We start from the raw sequence: 24,787 nt of genomic DNA, 5'->3' as shown, positions 1-24,787 counted from the left end.
GGGGATTAAGGAGTGCACCTGTCGTGATGAGAACTGAGCTCTGTATAGAATTGTTGAATCACTATACGTACACCTGAAACTAATATAACACTGTATGTTAACTATACTGGAATTATAATTTTAAAATACCACTACTATTACTTACTACTACTAATGCATGTAAACAAAGACCAATCACAAGGAAGGGTGCCATTATGGACAAAATGAATGAGCCAGACCAGTGATTCTAAAGTCGTCCTCTCTGTTTAGTGACCCAGCCAGCACATTCTACTGCTAAATTCACAGAAAAAAGGAAATCAACGGATATGCTTTTATCTTGGTTTTATATTTTAGTTCCATGAATTTTTCTCAGATGACCAATTGGAGAACAAATTGTATATGAGAGAATGTTCATCAAAACTTGAAAATAGCCTTTCACCCTTAATTTTTTTTTCATGTGTGATTTTGTATTGTAATAAACAGATTAAAGCAGTATTTCCTACTTGACCCGTTCCTTATTGTTCATACCAAAGTAAATCCATCACTATTTCAAGGTATTCCACAAAGAGACCCGTACTTCTGTCCCCTGAGCTTCGAGAACAAGCTTGCCAGCCGCTGGTGCAGGCGAGAAAGGCTGTGTACGAATTTCAAGTGGGGAACTAGGGTCACCGTGATCAGAGCTTCCCCTAGGAGGCGAGTTTCACACTTCACTTGCCGAAGCTTTTGAAAATGGTAGAGCTGGTGTCCTGGGTAGCGCAGAGTGAGCGGATGTTTCAGAAAGACCCAATTCCCATTCAGTCTGTGTTTCTCTAGTCTGTGAATACCCGCCTGTGGATAACTTACATGGTTTTGTCTTTTGGTGGAGAGGCGGTGGGCTGGTGATAGGAACGGTGTCTTGGCTTCTTGTAAAAATATATTTCTGTGCGGGTGCGATGTCCCGGGTAAAGTGTTCCAGATTTATATCACAATCATTCTGATACAAGTCCTCACCTGCCCTAGGATTACTTTTTTTTTTCTGTTTTGGTCAAGGGAGGGCCTAAGGTAGATCCTTATAATTTTTCTAATTCCATTTGTGCTGCCCAGTAAGAGTTTATAGGACATTGTATTTTTTATTCACTATTAAAATATTTTATAGACTTTTTTTTTAATTAGAGAGGTTGAGAGAGAGAGTGAGAGAGAGAGAGAGAGAGAGAGAGCGCACATGAGCAGGGGAGAGTGACAGAGGGGGAAAGAGAAAAGATCTCAAGCAGGCTCCATTCACACTTAGCCCCAATGCAGGGCTTGATCCCATGATCCTGGGATCATGACCTGAGCCAAAAACAAGAGTCAGATGCTCAACCGACTGAGCCACCCAGGTGCTCTTAAAATATTTTATAGACTTGAAAAAAAATTTTTTAGAGAAAAAGAGGCTTTTTCTCTAATTTTTCTCATTCTTTGTTAATATACATAGATGTATTAGCAAAACTGTAATTAATTGATATTTTGGAGTATTCTTTTTTTAACAAACATTATTCTGTTTATACATTACTAATTCCCATATACTGGTCATTTTATTTTATTTTATTTTATTTTTTTATTAAAAAAATTTTTTTTTTCAACGTTTATTTATTTTTGGGACAGAGAGAGACAGAGCATGAACGGGGGAGGGGCAGAGAGAGAGGGAGACACAGAATCGGAAACAGGCTCCAGGCTCTGAGCCATCAGCCCAGAGCCTGACGCGGGGCTCGAACTCACGGACGGCGAGATCGTGACCTGGCTGAAGTCGGACGCTTAACCGACTGCGCCACCCAGGCGCCCCTATACTGGTCATTTTAAATGGTGAAGTAATATTCAATCATTGCTTTATATTACTTAGCCCCTCTCTTATTATCTACTTACCATCTGGCTTTGTTTTTTTTTTAAACAATTTATTTAAAAAGTGTTTTAGGATTATTTCTTTGAGGTATAGTTCCCAAAGTGAAAGACTGCAATAGCTGATAGCTCTTGCAACACATTCTTTCCAGACAGAAAGACCAAACCAATCTGTAGTGCTAACGCTAATATGAGTACCACTTAACCTGCTAAAGTGGAAACAGAAAAATCACTGTGAGAACACACCTGTAGAATTAAGTGCCCACTACACCAAGAACAGCCTTGGTGACTGATCTTGAATCAGCAACCTCTGGTCTCACCCCTCTGTCCTCTGGCCAACACTACTAATAATTTACTAAGAACTTCTAATATACCAGGCACTCTACTAAACTCTTGATTTATCTTACAGCATTTAATTCTTAAAGTACCCTAAGAGAGATATTATTATTTCGATTCTACAGATGAAAAAAACAGCTTCAGAGACGCAAGTGTTGCCCAAGGTTACAGAACTAGAAAACATCAGAGCCTGTGATCTGATCTCTACCACCCTGAAATCTTGGAAGATGTGGCAGTGGATGGGGAGAGCCTCAGGACACCCCCTGCCCTCCCACCCACTGTGCATGGGAATTTCAGCGGGGCATCCCCGCTCCCCTAGGGAAAGGAAAAGAGACACCTGTCAGCAGTCAGCAACCCCACTCCACAACCTGAGACCTCAGCCTCAGGGTGTTGGGGACCCCAGGCCCAAAGAAATGAAAAACCAAACCCTTTTACTTTTTTTGCCTATCTACCAAAAGAAGTCCAGACCATGGCCTCGGCAGCTGGTCACCTGCTTCACCATACATGCCTTAAGCATCCAGGTGGGACTCCAGGGCACACGGCTGTGTGGAGGGCTCGTAGACACTGCCTCCCAGCATTCTGGAAATCTCTGGTAGGTGTGGGAAGCCTGGAGTCTCCACAATCCTCTCCCCTTCCTTCCTGCGGGCCAAATCCACTGGGTTCTCAGGCAATTCTGTTTCAGAAAAAATTTGGACCTCCCCCACCTCGTGCTTGTTCACGGAGGTATTTTCATACTCACAACATCAATATCCTGCGTTGAAAACGTCAGCCCAGATGCCTCAGGAATGGCTGAGCCAGCCACCAACACCCGGTGCGGCTCCCTGTACCAGCCTTAGAAAGAACTTGTCGGGAATTTTCCAATACGGTTTTTAGGGGACCAATCCCCTCCCAACAGACTTTGAGCACCACCGTCACCTGTGGCCCGCCACGGTTGTGTAAACTCACTCGGGCTTAGGCTAGCACCTGACCTTCTCATTTGACAGTATACACTCTCTTTCAGCCCCCACCTCTGAGGGCAGGAACTTGGCCAATCATTAGCTGGGCTCTATTTTATCAATGGATTCTATCTGCATTCGCAGCCGCAGTCAGGATGCCTTCCATAAAGGACAACTCTGAATTCCAAGGGACCTTCTTCCAAAAGCAAACGAGCTGGCAGGTGAGGCGCACGGCATAGCCCTCGGCATGGGGGAAACCACATAGGAACTGTGCTAGTTGTATCCTGCGGCCACTCAGGGAGGGAGCTAGTCCCCAGTTCACAGCTGTGGACACTGAGGCAGACTGCCTTTGAGAAGCTCTGAAGTCACAAGGCTATTAAGTGGAAGTGTGGGGGCTAGAATCTGAGCTTGTGGTCTCATTTGCCACAATTGTACTGAAACACTAAATATAGTGCTATGGTGGTTAGAGGAGGCATATTGAATCAGCCTTCCTCAGCAGGGGAGGAAATGAAGACACAGCAAAGTCAAGTGACTGGCAGGCAGAGCCGTGCCAAGCAGTTCCTATGCCAGGAGTGCTGTGAGCTCCTCTGGAGTGCCTCCTCCTTCTCAGGCCAGAGTACCTATCTCTTTAAAAGACTTCAGGGTCTGAGTGGCTGGGGAAGTGCTCCTTAAGGCATGGGTGCCTGCCTCCAATTAGCTTATACGAGGTCTTTACCCTCTTCACTTTCCACGCACAGCCAGGCAACAGGCGCTGTCCAGAGCACTTTGATAAATGTCACTGTGGGTCGGTGGCTCATGCCAGCTCAGGGCTCAAATCACTCCAGGCTCTGTGTTGGTTTCTCAGTCATCTGGTCACCCAGTGCCCATTCATTCAGGAGGAGAAGAGCATTCTTGAGTGCCTGTGTGTCAGGCACCTTGCAAGCTCCTTTTACCCTTTCCAGCTCATGTAACCTACCGCACAACCCCGCAAAGTGGATGCTGTTTACCTCCTTGTTATAGACGGGGGAAATTAAAGCTTAGCGAGATTATGAAACAAGACCAAGGCCATGCAGACCTCAGCATTTGGAAGGAGAGCCCAGGTCTGGCTGGCCCAGGTGAATGCTCTTCCCATCACGCCACCCTGCTCGGATATCCTCCTCCCTCTACACCTTCAGGCAATGCAGGTTCTGCCACGAGTCTCGACAAAGCACTTCCCCAATTTCGGAGCTGGCCTGAGACACAATCCTGAGCACAACCCTGAGACACAACCTGGCCTGAGACACAATCTGAATTTAGATAACTTGAGATTCTCTTCATCTTCCCGTCTACAAGTATTCCCCCCTCACCTATTCTTTTGTTGGTTATTTATATTAAGGTGCAAAATTCTGGCATCATCCACTGCTAGGCATGATGTGGGGAGTCCCAGGGACTTTCCAGGGCCCTGAAATATTTCCATCAGCCCTCAGGGATAAGCCCCCAGTCCTTACTCGGCACCGAATCTAGCTCGAAGAAAAAAACCACAGCAAATAGAGACCTCGGGGGATATAAGCACATGTACACACACTGCTGGGGTACTTTCAAGGGATGACATTTCTCTGGAGACCAATCTGGTGATAATGACAAAAACTAAAAAGGAATTCACAGCCTTTAATCTGGTAATCTGATAGTTGTAGTCTGGAAAGACCACCTCAAGAAAATAATCCCCTACCCTCCAAAAGTTCAAAGATATTCTCAGTGATGCTGTTTACAATAATAAAAAATATCACAATTGACCTGAATGATCTAAAATAAAACAATTGAAAATGACAGGAATGATGGTTATCTCTACCTAAGGAAAGGTGTGCATGAGATAGTATGCCCAAATCCACAAGGAAATTATAAATATAACAAATAATATGTAAACATGGAGCATTATAAAAACAAAAATGGAATATATGTGTGTATATATATGTGTATATATATACACACACACACACACATATATATATATATGAATACGTGATGTAGATAAATGAGAAAAAAAAGGGAAGGATGTGGGTGGACTGCTTAATAGGCTCTGTTTTGTTAGAGCTCTTTAAATCCGTATAAGAAAAAGATAAAACAAGTAAACAATAACAACTACGGCAACACTAATCCATCCTTACCCAGAGAGGGCAAAGGAGAGAACACAGGTGCAGATACAAAGGTAGGAAGGAGTAAAATGTGTTCAAGTCAACTTCATTCATTCATTCATTCACTCACTCATTCATTCATTCATATTTAAAGTATTTCCTTGACACATAACTGTGTGCCAGGCCCTGGGATACAATGGTGGAGATAAGACACTGTCACTGCCAGAGGGTTCCCTCGGGGTGGGAACACACTCTCCAAATCTTGGGCTGGCACCATGGGTGGTGGAGGAAGGCTCCCCCTCAGAGGCCGGCTTCTGGCTGAAGGGCCTGAGGTGAGTGAATTGCACTCCAGCTTCACGGGACTCTGCCTACAGCCAGAGACCCGATTCTCTTAATAATATCAGGCCTTTTGGGGAGCCTGGGTGGCTCAGTCGGTTGAGTGGCCGACTTTTGATTTTGGCTCAGGTCATGATCCCAGGCTCATGGGATCGAGCCCTGTGTTGGGCTCCACGCTGAGCGTGCTTGAGATTCTCTCTGTCTCTGTCTCTCTTCCTCCACCTCCTCCCCTACTGGTGTGCGTACTCTCTCTAAAATAAAAAAAATAATAATATCAGGGCTTTGATTGTCCTAGCTGTTTCCATGTGCCCAGAGCCAACGTGATAGCGGAGGGGGTGAGAAGGAACCGCCCGCATGGTATTAACTTCTCCATCAGAGTGACTGCCTCCCGTAACTGCCCAACATACCCACCGCACAAGCCACGTGAGTTCAAACACAAGAGCCACCGAAGCTTGGCTGGAACTGGGGGCTTCCAGCTTTAGGATATACTTGTTGGACTCTACCTTAAGATGGCACAGCTGACATCCTCCCCACCCTTGGGGGCACCAAAGGGACAGGTGTGACAGGCAGCCGGAAGTTGGGTGAAGCAGGAGGCAGAGGCTGGTGTGTCTTTGGGGAGAGGACTCACAAGCAGGGATTCCCAGTGTCTCAAACACCTGAACAGCTGGACCGAATCTTCCCAATACTGTCTTGTGGCAACATCAGGAACCTTTCCCCGGATGCCTTGGGCTAAGCATATAAAAAAATCCTTGTCCACACCACCGCAAGCCAGGGAGGGAGGATCCTCATGCACAAGGTAGAAAAAGTGTCCGGGCCGTACCTATATCTCAGAGACCACTTGGTGCCGCAGAGTGCTCTTCTGTCTTGGGACAGCAGGGCCAAGGCCCCCAAATCTGTACTTTTTAAAAGGTCCCGAGGGGATTCAATGCTCTGGGCCAGCTTTGGGAGTCACAGGAAGTGCAGACCCAACACCACTGTCTTTGGAATCAGAGAGATCTGGGCTCAAATCCCAGCTCTGTCACTCATTAGCTCTGTGACTAGCAGATAAAATGACCCCCTGAGCCCCAGTGTCCTTACCTGTAAACGGGGGGGGGGACAGCAATGCCCACGTTATAGGATTATAAGTGGGCAGGTGCTTCCACAGCACACTGAAGCGCCCTATCTGAGCAACATCACATGTCATTACTGGTTTACCGGCCTGGGCGTCTGTCATTGGACGTACCTCGAGGGCAGGTGTCTTATTCACTCTTATCCCTGGCAGTTGGCCCTGGGTCTCGCCCTGTGTTCAGTGTTGAAACGAGTGCTGTGAGGATTGGTGGTAACACACAGGAGGCAGTTACCACAGAGCCAACTCGCTTATTAGAAGATGCCCCCAACACATGAAAGTGTAGATTTTTTACAAATGCAAGTAGTGGTTTTACTAAGCGGGTAGTTCTCTGCCTTCTCCCGGCCCCTGAATTAAAACCATTCCATTTACAAGAATCCTACGGGAGCGCACTGTTCAAAAAACAGAGGCTGAGCAAGGAGAGGCCACGGCTGCTCGGTTTCTATCTGTCCTGACTTCCAATTTCCACAGTGCAGGCCACAGCCTCCCACAACAGAAGGTGCAAAGTCTCCACTCCCTGCTAAGCTCTCAGCGTCACTCAGAACCACTCACCCCACAGGCTGTCGGGGTCCCGCAGCAGCCACTAATAACGGAACCGTTTCTGTTCTCCTTGGAGTGACAGTTGGCAGTGCAAACAGGAAGTTGTCTTGAAACAGGGTGTGGCTGTGCCCTGCCAATATGTGAGTACAGAGACACATTCCCCCCCCCCTCCCCGCTCTCTCCCCAGCCCCCTTCTGTTTCCCTCTGCCCCCTTCTTTGGGAGCAGAAGGTCTGAATTATTTCGGTGAACACAAAGCCTTTCACACGATTTAAGATCGACCATCACCCCCGTACAAACAAAAATCTAGGGGAGAGAGGAGTCTAAAATATAGGAAAGGGTCTGTTTTCCTACCATCAGTCACTCACTCGGGGCACTGAGTTGGGAACTGTGGGCGTGAGCGTGTGTGAGCTTCCCCCTCGATTTCTCCATGGGCACACAGGAAACAAAACCAGAGCTGGAAACCAGGCCAGGTACCCTGCCAATCATCTGAGTGAGTGAGCCAGCCAGTCTGCCCGGGCGGGGTGGGGGGGGGGGGGAGGGGGGCGGTGCTGGCCACTGACCTTCGCCCAGGGCCCACTGTGTGCATACACGGGGCTGAGGAGCATCTGCAAGTAGGAAACAAGGAAAATCACAGGTCGAGAGTGTCAAGCAGTTTTAAAAGTTTGAGTGCAAGAGACCTGAAATATTTCTCAACACAAATTACAGCCTAACAATGACAGAAATAATTGCTGAGTAGATATACGCACGAAGTGTCATCGGGGCTGCACATAAATGCAGAGAATGGGGGGGGGGTGACGGGTGGGTGAGGTTCCCAGCGCCAGGAGAGGTGTGTGCTACAAAATTTTCCACTGCGCTCCTACCCGGGCCCCGAGGCTTGTGTCTGCAGAAGGGCTGTCCAAAATAGACTGGTCCCCAACCCAGCCTCCTACTCCTGACCTCCTTCTGAGGCAGCTCCTCTCCCCACTGCACGCCTCAGCCCTGCCTCGGCTCCGGTGCCAGCCCACAGCCCCACAGTGCTGTCTACGCTACACCTCAGATTTGCTAAGTGGACGGTGGGTTGACAGCATGCTCCGCCTGCCAGGCTCTCTCTTCCGTGACCTGGGCCCAGCCCCACGCCATCCTGTGTGGCCAACGTGCCCTGCGCTCACACTTACACATCCTGGGGAGGCAGCCTTGCCGTTTGGATAAGGAGGCTGAGCCAGTGACACGCTGGGCAACGCGACTCGTGGGAGCTGTTTCCTGGCTCCTGGCTGAGGGCCCTGGCCAGTCAGAACGCACCACTTCCCCTTTAAGAGAGCCCGCCCAGATGCGATTAGGGAAAGGCAGAAAGAAAAGCCCGGAACAGTCAGGGCTGTATCCTGAATTTGGCAGATGAACTTGGGTCTTCCTGAACTGCACACACACAAGGTGTGGTCAGAGGCACAGAATCCTCCGAGGGTGATTTGAGCAGAGTCCGTGTTTGGGAAGGGCTGGGGCCTTGCCGCAGCCCCCGGGGCTTGATGGCCATGTACAAGCTGCGTGGGGGACCGGTTCCTGCAGCCGCTGTCCCCTTGGGCCTGGTCCCGGCAGTGCGTGGGAGCTCAGGCCTTTCCACTCCCCCTTCCCCCAGGGCCGACGGGCCAGATGCACAGAGTCCACTGCAACGCGTGGCCCTCCGCTTTAGAGAGTAGAGACATCATTATAAAGGTTGAACTTCTGTGGGACAGTTTAATTACCAATCCCAGCAGGGAGTTTTCATTTATTCAGGATATTTGTAAAGTTGATTCCTTGGGGCGCCTGGGTGGCTCAGGTAGTTAAGCGGCCAACTTCAGCTCAGGTTCACGATCTTGCAGCCTGTGAGTTTGAGCCCCGCGTCAGGCTCTGTGCTGACAGCTCAGAGCCTGGAGTCTGCTTCTGATTCTGTGTCTCCCTCTCTCTCTGCCCCTCCCCTACTTGCTCTGTCTCTCTGTCTCTCTCTCTCTCTCAAAAATAATAAACATTAAAAAAAATTTAGAAAGTTGATTCCTTGATCTTAGCAAGGAGACTGGGGGAGAGGCATGGTTCCCAAAAATACCCCAATAGTTCACAAAAGGCAACATGGTGTATGACTCCACTGAGACGAAATATCCAGAGTAGGTAAATCCATACAGACAGAAAACAGGTCAGTGAGTGCCAGGGTCTGGGGACGAAGGCAGTGGGGAGTGACTGTTTAATGGTTATAATGTCTCTTTAGGGGTTGATGAAAATGTTTTGGAACTAGGTGGAGGTGATGATGACCCAGCACCAGGAATGGACTCAGTGCCACTGAACTGTATGCTTGAAAATGATTAATTTTGTGGGGCGCCTGGCTGCCTCAGTCAGTTACAGGTCTGACTCTCGATTTCCACTCAGGTGATGATCTTACAGTTTGTGAGCTAGAGCCCCATGTCGGGCTCTGCACTGAGCATGGAGCCTGCTTGGGATTTTGTCTCTCTCTCTCCCTCTGTCCCTCCCCAGTTCATGCTCTCTGTCTTTCTCAAATAAGTAAAACATTTAGAATGATCAATTTTGTTATGTGAATTTCACCTCAATCAAAAACACCCAGTGGCAAGGTGCATTTGGGCAACTTTATCTTCTACTGAGATCTCTCCCGTGTTTCATTCAACATTTCTTTGCAAAACCTGGCTATTACCTGATAAACCTTAAGTCAGTCCTGGCTAAGGAATACATGCCTTCTCCTAAGGAAAAATAAAAACAAGCTTTTAAGAGACAAAAGCTTTACAAGGGTCAGAGGTATGGCTCCTATGGAGAACTTCAGACCATGGGGACATTGAATCATCTAGAGACATGTCACACAACCTGGGCAGGGCCTACCTGCCTTTGTAAGATGGTCCCATGGTGGGACCATCCCTCTGGAACCGTAAGAGCATAAGAAAGAGGGAGAGGGAGGCTTCCGGGGAGAATAATTCAAGAGAACATGACTTTGGGCTTCTGGGTTCTTGGCTTCCTTTCCCCTCCTATAGAGAGTTTCTTCCCAGAATGAAGGAGAATTAATCCATTTCTGACTGGGAGGGGGCTGTGCCGGATAGCAAAGTAGCACTGGTTTCCACAGTTGCATGTCTTTGGAATGGGGCCCATGGGAATGAGGCGGCATAACCCGACCACCGGCTGGACCCAGCTTTGCTGGACGGGGCATTAAGCCCCCTTTTCACCATCACTTCCAGCTTTGCCTGGGGATAGTCTGCTCCCAGGGGTAAGGCTGTGAGCCTTCTCCTCCAGACCCGAGCGAGGCCAGTGGGTCAAGGGCTCATGGGTACACTGACCCTGCTCAGGGGACTGTCAGGAGGAGGCCTGCTGGATGTTGCAATGTTGCACAGATGAAAGGGCAGGCTCTATGGCTTGTGAGCCAGAGTCATTCCAGAGACAAATGTCAACAGCTTTCCTAGTCTCTGCTGAGCTCCAGGATGACCTGGAGGACAGAGATGTGAACAGCTTCCACCGGCCAACTCTCTCAGAGCCCTTCGATCCTTCTGGAGCACCTTCCCTTGCTTCTTTCACCCTGTTCTCTCCTGTTACCTCAGGTGCCCAGGAGTAAGTTGGTGGCCTAAGTTCTCAGAAAACAGGTGGTTTAAGATAAAAAGATGCAATTTTTACTACTACTGTTCTAGCATCTGAGGAATAGGAAGTTTAGAACCTTAATTCTAAATACAGAAACAGGCAGGTTAAACCCAATTAAAAAATGGACAAAGGACTTGGACAGACATTTCTTCAAAGAAGATATGCATATGGCCAACAAACACATGAAAAGATGCTCAACATTGTTAGTCATTAGGGAGCAAATCAAAACCACAATGAGATACAACTCCACACCCACTAGATTGGCTATATAGAGAACAATAACCAAAAACAACCAAAAACGTAAAATAACAAATGTTGGCAAGGATGTGGAGAAATTGGAACCCTTAGGCATTGCCAGTAGCGATGTAAAACGGTACAGCTTCTATGGGAAACAGCATGGTAGTGCCTTAAAAAATTAAACATAGAATTACCACACAATCCAACAATTCTATTCCTGAGGTACATACCCAAAAGAACTGAAAACACTAATGCTCATAGCATCACTATAAACAGTCTGCTTCAGGATAACTCAAGAGTTCCCTTAAAAACCCTTCTTGGGGGGTGCCTGGGTGGCTTAGTTGGTTGGGCGACCGACTGTTGATTTTGGCTCAGGTCATGATCTCACAGTTCATGAAATCAACATGGGGCCTGCTTTGGATTCTCTCTCTCCCTTTCTCTCTCTCAAAATAAATCAACACTTAAAAAAAAAAACCCTTTCTTGGAATCACTTAAAGGAGGTAATTTTTAAGTTAAGGAGTCAGGCACTCTAAGATAGTAGTTCTCAAACAAGGTCAACTCAGGTCTATGAAGAAGTGTGATTGTTTTAAACAATGTCACACACACACACACACCAGGTACTAAGGCACAGCCCCCTCTGCCAGCCCCTCGTCTCTCATACAGCTGTTGCTTCCATCAAGGGGATCACCATTCCTGTGATGGAATCATCATTGCCATGAAAGGCACCCAGGTCTTAGAGCTTGAGGTTGGGACAAAGTAACAGACTCCCAACAGGCCAGAAGAAGCCCCACACTTCCCTGATCCCTGCCAGACCCTTTCTGGGGTTGTTATGGCCTCCTCAGCACTCTGATCATGGTGCCACCCAGGCTTGCTTCTCCCCTGCAGACCCCAGTGCCAATGGGACCTTCCAGGCGTGCACCAGGTGAGACAGCATGGTGGTTCCATGGCTGTTGGAGTGTCTCCCCTACTTGAGCTGCTTTGCAATGCCACACATGAATCCCATTTCTGCTCTGTGGGGGTCACCTTGAACCTGTCTTATTTCCCTTCCAGGGGACATCTTGCCAAATATTTGCTCCTTGAAATCTTTCTCCAGGCAAAACACCCAGAGGTCTTTTTAAACCCTTCCTCACAAAACATCATTTTCACTATTCTGTTCTCTGGGTCCTCTTTGGCTCTACCGTCTGTCCTTCATATACTGTGGAACTCAGATGAAAGAATGTTACAGATGGGGTCCAAGCAGCTCCTAGCTGGCTTTCCTGGACATTATCCTCCTATTAATGTAGCTAGAGATCCAACCTACATTTTTTTAGTTGTTAATTTATTTTGAGAGAGAGAGAGTGCAAATGCATGCACGTGCGAGTAGGGGAGGGGCAGAGAGAGAGGGAGAGAGAGAATCCCAAGCAGGCTCTGCACTGTCAGCGCACAGCCCAGTGCGGAGCTTAATCTCATGAACTGTGAGATCACGACCTGAGCAGAAATCAGGAGTTGAATGCTTAAAAGACTGAGCCACTCAGGTGCCCCACCCCCAGCCTAGATTTTTTATTTTTGACAACTGAACCACCCCTAAGTCTTATTTCACACATTTTTCTGCCAAGCCGCGTACCCACAGGTGTCCTTTAAAAGTGTCATCCAGGGGCGCCTAGGTGGCTCAGTCAGTTAAGCATCTAACTTCAGCTCAGGTCACGATCTCACAGCCCGTGAGTTCGAGCCCCACATCAGGCTCTGTGCTGACAGCTCAGAGCCTGGAGCCTGCTTCAGATTCTGTGTCTCCCCCTCTCTCTGCCCCTCCCCTGCTCATACTCTGTCTCTCTCTGTCTCAAAAAAAATAAATAAATAAAAACATTAAAAAAAAAAAGTGTCATCTGGTTGGATGTAGTCTACTGCTCTACCCATTCATGTATGCATTCACCCTCCCAAATCTGGCCCCTGAAAACTTGATAGGCCTGCCACCAACACCATTCCTCTTCCAAACCCTTGCTTATAATGTGGAAAAAGATACAGCCAAGCAGTGTGCAACATCCCCCTCCGTGACAGTGACCTGTGAACAGCACTCTTGACCATTCAGGGCAGGTGTGTCACATAGCCCACACTTCCTCCTCTTCCCTAGTAAGGATCTCAGTGACAACTGACAAGTGGGGCTACCAACAGCCCTCCTCTTACCAGTGGTGGTAATGATTAAGCGTAAGGGTCTTAGAGCGATGCATTGCACATATGAGCAATCGAATGTGGCTTTGATAACTGACAAGAAATATAATGAAAAAACACACAAACCAGGTTTTCTGATTTGCAAACTACCTCCTTACTGGCAACCAAATACAGACATTAGGCAGCTGAAATCAATAGAAGGAGCACTGGTGTCCAGGAGCTGGAGTCTCAACCTGGGCTCTCCTTCCAGAATTTCCATGCTCTGGGGTTAACAATACCTGCCTCTCCAAGGCCATAAGGAGGAGCCAATGAGATCAGGCATGTAAAAGAGGTCTAAAAGTTGAGTCAGGCCATGCATACAAAAAAGAGCAGTTTTATGATTATTACCGTTACAAATAACCCAGATCCCACCTCCTCTGGCACTCAGGATGCCAGCACGGAGCAGCTGATTCCTGACCTCCTCTCCCTACAGCAATCACCTTCTCTTTTGTCTCAGACCAAAATCCAGGCTGGCTCACAAAGGGTAATAGATCCTCCACTAGCCTGCAGGAACACACTATCTCTCCATGGTCCCCTCGTGGAGACCAGAACCTGAGTCATCTGCAGCAGGAACCTGGCAGGTGTTGAAGAGCCAGGATCCCCTGTAGCTTGACCACAACTCATCCTTGGGTTTCTGTCCCCATTGGCAATTTCTAAGAACACCAGGCTTTGGTGGCTGCCATTCTCAGGATGGAGCCCTAGAAACTCTGCTCTGGTCTTGGCTGAGAGTGGCTGCATCCTCAGGGAACAAATGTTCTTTACTAAGAAAAGATCTTGGGCGAAAATTCTTGGAAAGGGCTACCAGAGGTCAACCTGCTGGCCCCTAGCATCTCCAGGTCAAAGATGTCCTATAGCAAGGGAAGAGGGAGGGAAGATCAATGGCCAACCACAAGTCCCTGGGGAAAGAGCAGCCATTGAAATGGGAAATGATAACTGGCTAACTTCTCCTCTCCTAGTCCATGGAAGGCTGGTTTCCCAACTTCCACAGGGAATGAACACTGAGGGCAGATTTAAATATATATACATAGTTGTTGGCAAGACCCAGAGAAGATCATGCAAACGAATCTATTCACATATCAGGGAGTTTGCCCAGAATGGCACCAGGAGGAAGAGGCTCAGAAGGGAAGGTAACACTTTCTGTCAGATGACTTCTGGGGCCCCCTGGTCTGTGAGCTACCTTTGCTCAACCCACCCTTCCAACAGCCTTCCTCGAGATGGGTGGGCTGCTGAAGTCATCTAAAGATCATAATAGAACACACTGAAAGCTAACTCAGACTTTTCACAGCCACTGGTGACTTCATCTTGTGACTAGGAACATGTTTTGTCTTTTTCTTATTGCGTTCCCTTTGACTGTGCACCCACACAGAGAGATGGTGCCTGATTCTACACACTCACATGTGCAGGAATAAGTCACAGATGAACCTCTACATCATGGCGGTTACTGCAGTGTTCTGATGCTGCTAATGAGTGGGGCTGAGGTGGGACCAGGCTTAGTTGGCTGGTGTTATGGCCTGAATTATGTTGCCCCCAAATTCATACGTTGAAGTCCCAATTGCCAATACCTCAGAATGTAACTGTATTGGCAGATAAGGCCTTTAAAGAGGTGATTAAGTTCAAATGAGGCCAGTGAGGGTGGGCCTTGATCCAATATGACTGGAGTCCTTTCATAAGACGAGAAAGAGACACTAGGTGTGTGCATGGAAGGGGTGAGGGTGGGGGCAGGGGAACAACCTGATGAAGGGACAGCAAGAAGATGGCCATCTACAAGCCAAGGAGGGAGGCCTCCGGAGAAACCAACGTGGCTGGCACCTTGATCTCTGGACTTCTAACCTCCACAGCTGTGAAGAATTAAATTTCTGTTGTTCAAGCTGCCCAGGCTGTGGTATTTTGTTATAATAGCCCTAGCAAATTAATACAGTTGATTTACCTAAAAGCCCTTCCTGTTCACCAGATTGGAGAGAAAAAGTATAGTATGGAGGACAGGGGACAAGGGACTCCTACCCTCTGACATGGCATAGATCAAATATATCTCCCTCCTTAGTCTGGGATGTGCCACTTCGATGGCAAACTGTAACAAGGTCAAAGTGGGGGCAATCTACTGGTCCTTGACAACTGGCAAATCCTGCCTGCCTTGGTGGACTGAGGCTGAGTTGGTCAGCAGGTGCACGAGGGGCTGGTCAGAAACAGGGTGACTAAGCCACAGCCAAGGAGTAACCAACTCCTTCCATTGGCTTATTTTCTTGTTCGGCCTCTTACTTTTGGGGGTTCTGCCTAATCTATATGTTATTGCTGCTGTTCCAGAAAAGCTTAAGACCTTGGGGATGAGTGGGCCAATAGCAGAGTGAGGTAGCCACCAGAGTGTGGAGAGCCACCAAACCCTCACAGGTTTGACAAACCAACTCAGACCATCTGGCCCAAATTTGCCTCTGGCCAGGGACCCACCCAATCTCCAAGTTCTGCCCCGGATGCCTTGGCCTTCCGGCAGACTGCAGGACCCTAACAGATCCTGGGTTTCCCACTGAGTGTGGGGCCCAGCAGAACCACTCCTTGGGGGCCAGGAGAGAAGATGGACCCACAAATGCTAATGCTGCCAAGAGGCCCAGACACAGACCACAGCTCTCTCCAGACCGGCAGAGGCAGCCAAAGCGTGGAAGGAGGGTATTTGAAAGCTGTTGGCGGGCAGATGTCTGGAGGGCCTGGGAGGGGCAACAAAGTCTAGGAGGCTGGCAAGTAGCAGTGCCTTCATTTTCTCTACGGTCCTGAAGTGGGCGGGTCTGGCTAATTCAAATGCAAAAGCCCCAGGGCACGATGACTGGGAAACCTTTCTGTCATCACTGCCATCCTGCTTCAACACTGTCATAAAGGTAGGTAGGTTCCTTCATGTCTCTTCAGTCACTCTGGCCATGAGTTTATTTACCCAGCAGGGCAGGAGCCCCCATAATCACTGCTGGCTGACAGGCACACAAACCAACACATGCCTCAAACCTGGGGCCTCCAAAAGGTGAGCCTCAAATCCTAGCTCAATCTTAATACAGGAGGAGGAAAAGGGAAGTGTCGTAGGGGCCGCATCCTCGGGGGCAGATTAGAATCACAGTAGAACAAAAGGTCTCCTGCATCATCAGTGCAGTTCGTGGGTTTGGATGGGGTAGCGAGGAGGCCAAGGTCTGATGTTAAATGTCTGGGCCTGAGTGCCAGCTCCTCAGCCCCGCTGTACGAGTCTTTTTCTGCTGGGACCAAAGGTCTTAACTTGTCCTTCACCAGAGCGGCAGGGCTACCGTGAGGAAGCAGAGGGCACACTCCACACTCAAGGACCAAAAGCAAGACAGCCTCATCGCCATTCTCTGCAAGGTTAGCGGAGGCCAAAAACCAAACCAAATCAAACCAAAAACAACTCCAAAAAAGAACCCACTCTCCCATCGACGAGAGAAACATGGAAGAGAAAGAAGAAAATCGGCTCTTGGCAGCACTTAGCAGTTACAACAATGTCACTTTCACTACCTCGGAAATTTCCGGCTCAACCATCCATTTTCATTTGCGGGTGTGAGTCGATGATGGTGGGGGTGAGAGGAGATGTGGACCTGTCTGTGAGGGGCCCAAGGACCCCAATCAGGGCGGACTCCCCAGTTAGAAGGCCTTTCACGCAGCCCAAACGATGTTTCCCGTTTTCTCCCTCCTTCTCGATTTGTTTGGTTTAAAATATTTAACCCGAGGCGCAATGAAGTGTCTCAATTACGGCGTTCTCCTGGACCATTAGACTGGGGACTCCACACTCATTATGCTGATGAACGTGCTACTTACCCATGCAAATTCCGGCGGCAGCCGGCGCAGAGATGGGAGGGCTCAAGGTACACTGTCAAGGGGTGATTTAATCACACAGCCATTCAGTGGGCAAAGCAAGGCAATTTTTAGCCAACTGTTCTAGTAAATATTATAGGAAACCCTTTCACACAGTGTTCATCCTGGCGTAGTGGTTTCGAACGTGCCCAGATTTCCTTCCATTCATACCCCCCCCAAAGGGGGGGAGTAGCCAAAGGTGCTACCAGAAGGTGCTACCCCCAGGCTAGAAGATCAAACCGATAATGCATTAGCCACTAAGCCATCCTGCAGTTGATGACTTTTTTTTTTTTTTAAATGTTATAAACACCTGAGTATCACTGTCATTTAGATGAGGACAAACTTGAATAGCCCACTAACTTCCCGGCGGCTGTCCTTCCTCTGCCCCTCCCCCAGGCTCTCGGTGGGTCCCGCCAACCGGCTTCTGGGCAGGCTGCTGCGGTGGCCAGCAGACACAGTGCCCGAGGGTGGGACGAAACAACCCCCGCAAACCCACTTCGGACGTTTGAAACAATACCCAATCACTGCATCCACCCTCCCAGAGCGCCCCGGAGGAAATGGCATCATGACTTTCATTTTGCTCCATTTCTGACCGACTAAAAGGAAAACAACACGTCCTAAGACAATCATCAGGGTATCTGATGTCAGTGGCTTGGAGTGTAGGCTCCGGAATGTTATCAAGTGACCTCGAGGAGAAATTAATTTTCAAGAGCTAAAATAACCCTCTGCTGAACATGCCCGGCCGCCTTCCCTCCTCACTGCAGAAACGGATTTCACTTTCCACAGTTAGAACAGAAAACTCTCATGCATCCCCGTTTCTTCAAAAAAGTCTATAAATAACCCAGGATCAGCAAAATTATGCAAAACATCCTGCTAGCAGAAGAAATGTAAACTAAAACCACTTACAGAGAGACTCAGGCTGCCAACTTAATCTGATTCTACGTCGACTGTAAACATGTTGTACTTTTGGAACCTGAAGAGATCCAGATTAGCACGGATGCCATCACAAAAAAGAGGAAAAAAAAAAAAAGGAAAAAAAGAAAACAACAAAAAACAAACCCAACAGCGAAACAACAAAAGCCCAGCCCCAAAACGCAGCAACGTGATTCGGTGTTCTGCACAGTCCAGGACCGGGCTGACCAGCCGCAGCAGTACCAGCGGCCCGAGCTTGCACACGCCAACTGTTTTGACTACAGGCACTTGTTAAACACAGAGTTTCAGGTCCTACCAGTTGGACACCAGAAGTTCATAGAACTGACCCGGTGCCAAGAACAACAAGCACAGAAAGCGAAACGGCTGCCTCGTGCGCCGTGTTTTTGTTAACTGTTTATGCAGGCTCCAAAGCTATGGGGTAACAATTAAGAATCAAGCAGAACTTCAATAACAAAAGCAAAAGATTACCACCTTGAAGGAAATGTAGATGTTGGCAGATAAACGACAGACGTCAACCTAGTTTATTGGTGGGGTGGGTGGGGGTTTTCAGAGAGAATTGGTGGGGGGGAGGGGCAGGTGTCACATGACACACTTCAGTTATTAGGCAGAAGGAACTGGGTGCTTCCTTGAAGCATCTTTTACTTAGAGATTGACTTGAGAGACTTTGCAAATGCTGAGGCCTTGGTGCACATCTGGGGGTGACGGCAGGAGCATCGGAATTTGAAAGTTGGCAAATGCCACAGGAGAAAAAAAAGGGGCGTGCTGAATGGAGATTTCAGGACACAGGAAAGGGACTTCCAAGTTCCCTGCTCCGTGCCTTGAGATCACTGAGCCACACAGGAAGCAAACGGAGGAGGCAGTGTCCCTGGGCTGTTTCTTGACCTGGTCCTGAGAAAGGTTTCCCTGTCCCCTTGGAGTCTAGGGTTGATTGGGTCAATCTTTCTCCTTCATCGGGACTGCAGCCTGTGTTCTTTTGGTGACAGTGAATAAACTGTTTTCATCTGGCAAAATAAAAAGGAATGCTTGAATCGCTTATTTAACAAGGTTTTCCATTTCTTTCCCAGAGTGCATTAAGCATGGTCTCATTTTAGGACCAAGACAATTAACCAGATAAAATTTTAGAGTTATGCGAGGATTCGAGAGAACTGAATTCGAAGAGAACTGGGACGTAGATGTAAGAGTGAGAAATTTTACGTTACTTTGACTTTAAGTTAAGAAGAAATTCATTTAAGTAGTCTCTGCACCCCACTTGGGGCTCGAACTCACAATCCCAAGATCAAGAGTCACATGTTCTTCTGACTGAGCCGGCCAAATGCCCCAGAGTGAAAAATTTTAAATCGCTGAGTGGGCTCAAGCCCTCCTCCCATTATTTATCTATCTATCCATCCATCCATCTATCTATGTTATCTATCTACCTCTCTGTCAAAGGAGATTTCAAAACGCAGCAAGCAAGCCTAACTAAGCAAGTCTCTTTTTAAAATAGGGTCAGGAGGCCATAAGGGAGGAGGAATTTGTGCACGTCCTTCTCGCAGGAACCGTGAACTTTTTAAAAACCTTTCAGCCAGCTGCAAGCCCTCAGCTGGGACTTAACTTCCCCTCATCACGGCACCAGAATCATCCTCACTCTTCACTTCCAAAAGAGCCCTTGCAACAAACAAGTTTCCATCCCTTATTTGCATATGAACCCAACCAATCCCAGTTAACCTAGTTTCAATCCCTGTTTTGCATAGAGGATCTGAATGAGAACTCTACTCGCAGCCTTGAGTATACAGCCCTGCCCTCTCTTTGTCGTCCTCAGAACATGGTCCAGATTCTACTTGAATCTGTCTCTTCAATTGCAATTCTAATTGCCCAAATAAATGCCTGTTTGCTTAAATTTTCAGGGAATTCTTTCTTGGTCCACTCTATCTATCTATCTATCTATCTATCTATCTATCATCCCTATCTATCACCTGTCTTTGATTTGAAGAATAAAATGTTGCCACTTCCCCACTCCAGGAGTTTAGAGAAAAGCAGTAAGTAGTAACAGGTTGTTTATAAAAGCTACTGTAGCCTTGGGCCATATTCATGTTTATTCTGGAGAGTAAATGTTGTGTCTCCCGTTCTGGGGGTCACCAGTATAATGATGGTGGACGTGAACGCACATGGTAGCTCCCACTTTCCTCCCAAGGGAAATCACATTTTTTTTTACAAGCTATATATAGACAGGGTTTCTCTGGGATCTGAAATGGAGAACCCCTGGAGTGAAACAGGGCAGTTGCCAGACAGATCAAAAGGGAAGAGCAAAGGTAATTTAAAGCATACCAGACAAAGGAAGGAGCTGGGGAGGAAGAAGGCTGGGGTGGGGGAGGGGGGAGCGGGAAGGGCTGACCCATTCAGGTCGGGCAAAGTGAGTCTCAAACCAGCCCTGGCCTCTGGGTTGGCAACTGACCCCACAAAGTGACACCAGAATTTTTGTGAGCTGTGTCCTTCACATAGACCTCATGGTTTACATGTACATTATATGATTTGATCCTCAGAAACACCCTGAATGGGCAGGGCCCATTCAACCAAGGAGGAAAACCGAGGCTCAGAGAGTGCTGGTGTGGTGTTTTATATTCACAAAGCGTTTTCAAAGTGGCGGGCTTTATTATTTCCATTTTTAGACAAGTGCACTGAGATTCTGGAGAGACTACAAACCACGTCCAAGGCCACACTGCAAATTATAAGCAACACTGGGTCTCCTAATTCCCAACCTGGCCTTTCTTCCTTGCCTCTATCATGTCTCCAGAACACATAATGATCGAACTAAAAAGGCCACAAAAGTGGCTGTATTATAAAAGCACAGCATCTCACTAGATTTTCCCAGAAATCCCTGTCTTCGTGGTTTTTCTGTAGCAGGCTCAGATTGCAACTCTCAAACACAGGAGGGTTTCCCTCCACACCTGGGAGCTTCAGACATCTGTACTCCAGAGCTACTATCCCAATAGGAAGCGACGACCTCCACCCTGTCCTTCTTTGATTTGATTAGTGTACCGGTATGGTAATCCCTGGCTCTTCATCTAATCCCAGTCTGAGGAGGAGACCACGTGGAATGTCCCAGCAGGTCTGCCACACTGGGCGTCATGTCACGTACATTTGTAAGGTGTGCTGTCTGTGCTGTGTTGCATTGTAGGAGGGATTTGGCTTAGCACACTATTTGGTGGATATCTTCTTCAACAGTTGTGTTTCCGAGTCATGCTTCTGTTGAGTTCTCTTGTAGCAGAGGCCACTGAAAACACTGGACCAAACGAAGGATTCCGCTGTCCTGTTCCTTGCGTGTGGCAAGTGGACACTCATGGCTTGACAGAAAATGATATTACTATTGTGTGGTACATTGTGAACTAGTTCATTGCAGGTTTGGGGCACTTCCTCCGAGGGGACGTGGTGGTGAGTTCCTGCAGATGGCCATAGGGCTTGTAAGGGTGAATGGGAACATTGGTCGGGAACCCTGGTCTCAGGGCCATGACCAGAGATGCCGAATGGGGAAGGCAGGAGGGGTGACAGTCAGGAAGTGAAGATTACAAAGTTCTCGAGTGTTCAGTCACTGCCTTATGAATCTCTCTCCCCCTCCTTCCTCCCTGAAAACACAACACTACAAAACACAGAACCAAAGGCCAGGGAAGCTGGGTGTCGAGGTGGACTTTCCGTTCAAAGTGTCTAAAGCAGCCTAGAGATGGTGAGGACCAACCAAATCCACAAGCTCTTGGTGACTGGAGAGGCTCTTGGTTGGGGGGATGCCAAGTGGCCCCTCTGACTGGTTTAGTTGAGGTTGTTTTGGTGACCACATGACATTTGCATCCATGCTGCCTAAAAAGAATACGGGGACTGGGTAAATGTGAACAGTCTCAGCAAGAAAACTCGATTGCTTACAAGATACAAAATGCGTAGAATATTTCCACATAACTTGTGACTCCTTGGAGCATAGAGTCCGTTTTTTCGTAAGCCAAAAAGTAGAACACGTGGTTTGACAGGCACTGGTATACTTAGGGAAGACAGATTTAAAATCAGAACTTGTGAAAATTCATGAGGCATGACCACTGAATCTGTAATATCGAATTAGCAAAAGTATCAAATTAATCAAAATTAAATTATCCAATTAGTAGAAGAGAGGGATATGGGATATTAACAGAAACTTGTAGTTAGTATTGGTGTGCTTAACAGAGGTAGTTCTACCCTAGACCAGCCAAGTAGTACTGTGTTGATGGGTACAGTGGTTTTGGGAAGGCAGGTGAGGACAGTACATCCAGGAGGAAGATGGCGTGGATGGAGACAAAATTAGGACCCTGGGCCCACACTCTGGGCATCTGGACTCCCCCTAGCGAAGGGAGCTGCATCTGAGTACATACACAGAGGAGGAAGCTGGTCCGGGACCAGTAAGGTCTTCAAAACATGGCCCGGATATATGGAAAGCTGGTCAGGAAAAGGATAGAGCCAAAAAAAGACAGAGGCCTGAGGTGACAGGAGACAGAAAGCAAGATAAGCATGCCAGCAGCTGGGTTCTTGCCCCTGACGTTGTCCTGCACACTTTCAGGTCAGGACCTGCGACCCAGCTCAGGGCTCTTCACTTTTGCCTGGATTTACAGGGACTGTGCCAGCCTTCCTGATTGGATCTGGGACTGGCTTTTGGCTTAATCCTTCTTGATGTGGATTCAGGACCAAAGCCATGGGGCCGGCTGTACACATTCGGAGGCCACATACCCTAGGGTTTTAGGAGAGTATCAATTTCAACCAGCCTTAGCCGTATTGTACACAATTTGCAAAATGGCTTTACATGTGGGTTGACTGGAACTGGACTACTGGACTGTAAGTTCCTTGAGGGACAATCCCAAGTCTCCTTTATCTTGGAGGTTGATGCCTAGCCAAGCATAGAAGCCCTGCTGTGAGTTTTCACTACACGTTTTGAATGAATGAGTGAAATTCCTCTTAACGTCCATCACAAAGATATATGCATACCTTATTAGGTGTACCTGGAAGGTGAATGCCTTCACCTTAAATGTATCTCAGACCTGGTGTTTTAATTAAAATTTATTTTAATTAATTATTTTAATTTTTCGGGTTTCTCTTTTTCTTCCCCTCCAGTCAAATTTTGTTTTTATTTTATTTAAGTTTACTTATTGAGAGAGGGGGAAAGAGACAGAGAGAGAGAGAGGGAGGGAGAGTACAAGTGGAGGAGGGGTAGAGAGAGAGGGAGACAGAGAATCTCAAGCAGGCTCTATGCTGACAGCACAGAGCCTGATGTAGGGCTCGAACTCAGGAACCGTGAGATCATGACCTGAGCCAAAATCAAGAGTCAGACACTTAACCGACTGAGCCACCCAGGCACCTCAGATTTTGTGTTTTTAAAAGTTATGTTTGTGATTCAAGTTAGGGAGAAGGTAGAAAGGCTTTCCATTTAAAATTTAAAACACTAAATCTTCAAAAAAAATTGGAGGCACTTTGTAACTGAAATCTTTCCAAAAGATCTTCATCTCACTGTACTTTGTCCTCTTAAATGGTAGACTTTGAACATTATTTGATCCTTTTTTTTTTTTTTTTTTTTTTTTTTTTTTTATAACTCAAGATCACTGTTCAGGGCATTCCGTTCTAAACTTTGCTGTAAAGTGGTGATGACTTCAGAGTCCTACATCTGTAGCCTTCAAACTTCCTGACCCTGATCCACCTGAAGTCACAAATTTTACGCTTTGCCCTAACATGAGCACCCGGATGTGACCAGAGTTTCAAAAGATAACATTTATCTTCACTAAGTAAAAGACACTCTGACACTTTCTCTTGTATTCCGCCGTTTAAAATGTTGGTCAATGGGGAGCCGGGGTGGTTCAGTCAGTTAAGCATCTTGATTTCAGCTCAGGTCATGATCTCATGGTTCGTGAGTTCAAGCCCCAGTCTGACTCTGTGCTGACAGTGCAGAACCTGCCTGGAATTCTGTCTGTGTGTCTCTCTCTGCCCTCCTCCACTCACTCACACTCACCTGTGCTCTCTCTGTCTCTCTCAAAATAAAGAAAAAAAAATGTTGGTCTCCCTGAACTAAGTGCCTCGTCATCATGGGTAGTACCTGCAGTTTGCAGCAGGGTGATTTGCCCCTGCACAAGAGGGGCTTCGGCTTCCCCACGTTGTGCCTTTCCCCTTTTCCTGCACTCTGGTGTCACTTCTCTCTACTGGCAGGGCCTGCCTCCGTAGTCTTGCCCAGAGTGCTAATTTGCCAAACTTGGACATCAGACCATCAAGTGTGCTAGGTTCCTGTACAAGCTAAGTGTAAGCTGTTTCTCAGGGAAAGCCCAGAGGCTGCTCCCCTGGATGCCCCATGGCACTTGGTGCTCTTCAAGGGCTCCTGGACACGTTCCCAAGGAGCTTCACTCGGTGGCAGAGCTCGTGATACTGAGTTGTTACTGGCTGCGCCACATGCAAACGCCTGCATGGCACGTCTTTCTTTTTTGAAAGGAGTATTCTGATGATTAGGCCCTTTCGCAGCTGAAGGGCTATGAAAGGACAGAAGCTCCCGGCAGCAGTGCTGTTCGGTGAATGAGCAGATCCGGGCTCTGGGGTATGAGGAGGTTACTGGGCAAGTAACTGAGCCTGCTCCAGGCTCTTTGCGATGCAGAGGCCTGGCTTCCCACCTTGAGCTGCCCTGTGTCCTGTTGCTGACCGGCTCCCCCTGCCCTATGCTTCAACTAGCAGAAGTCTTTCCACCTAAATGCAAAGGCCACCAGCTAATAAATAAATGAATCATCCCCTGGTGGAATTCTGAGAAGCGTGTGTGTGTGTGTGTGTGTGTGTGTGTGTGTGTGCGTGTGTGTGTTAGGAGTAGATATCTTGTATTGATTTTTAAAAA

General features: G+C 47.7%; 1 protein-coding gene across 11 annotated transcripts in view; it reads right to left on the bottom strand.

The window, feature by feature from the left end:
* The window catches only part of ATXN7L1 (ataxin 7 like 1), a 248,244-nt gene that overhangs the window by 60,310 nt on the left and 163,147 nt on the right, over positions 1 to 24,787 (bottom strand). The window contains exons 1-2 of one of the 11 annotated variants that reach the window (XM_045052265.1): positions 2,906 to 4,979; positions 2,675 to 2,805 (exon numbers count right to left, since the gene is read on the bottom strand). The exons of 5 other annotated variants lie outside the window; for them this stretch is intronic. The gene's annotated coding sequence lies outside the window, so the exon portion shown is untranslated. Of the gene's footprint in view, positions 1 to 2,674; positions 2,806 to 2,905; positions 4,980 to 7,184; positions 7,301 to 8,327; positions 8,947 to 17,910; positions 18,368 to 18,408; positions 18,432 to 24,787 lie in introns of those variants that run through there. 5 more of the 11 variants (XM_045052266.1, XM_006929126.5, XM_006929127.5 and 2 more) reach the window with 5 other exon arrangements.

This window comes from Felis catus, chromosome A2 (assembly GCF_018350175.1).
Source record: "Felis catus isolate Fca126 chromosome A2, F.catus_Fca126_mat1.0, whole genome shotgun sequence".
NCBI classification, from domain to species: domain Eukaryota; kingdom Metazoa; phylum Chordata; class Mammalia; order Carnivora; family Felidae; genus Felis; species Felis catus.
This window is presented reverse-complemented; position numbering and strand designations above follow the sequence as displayed.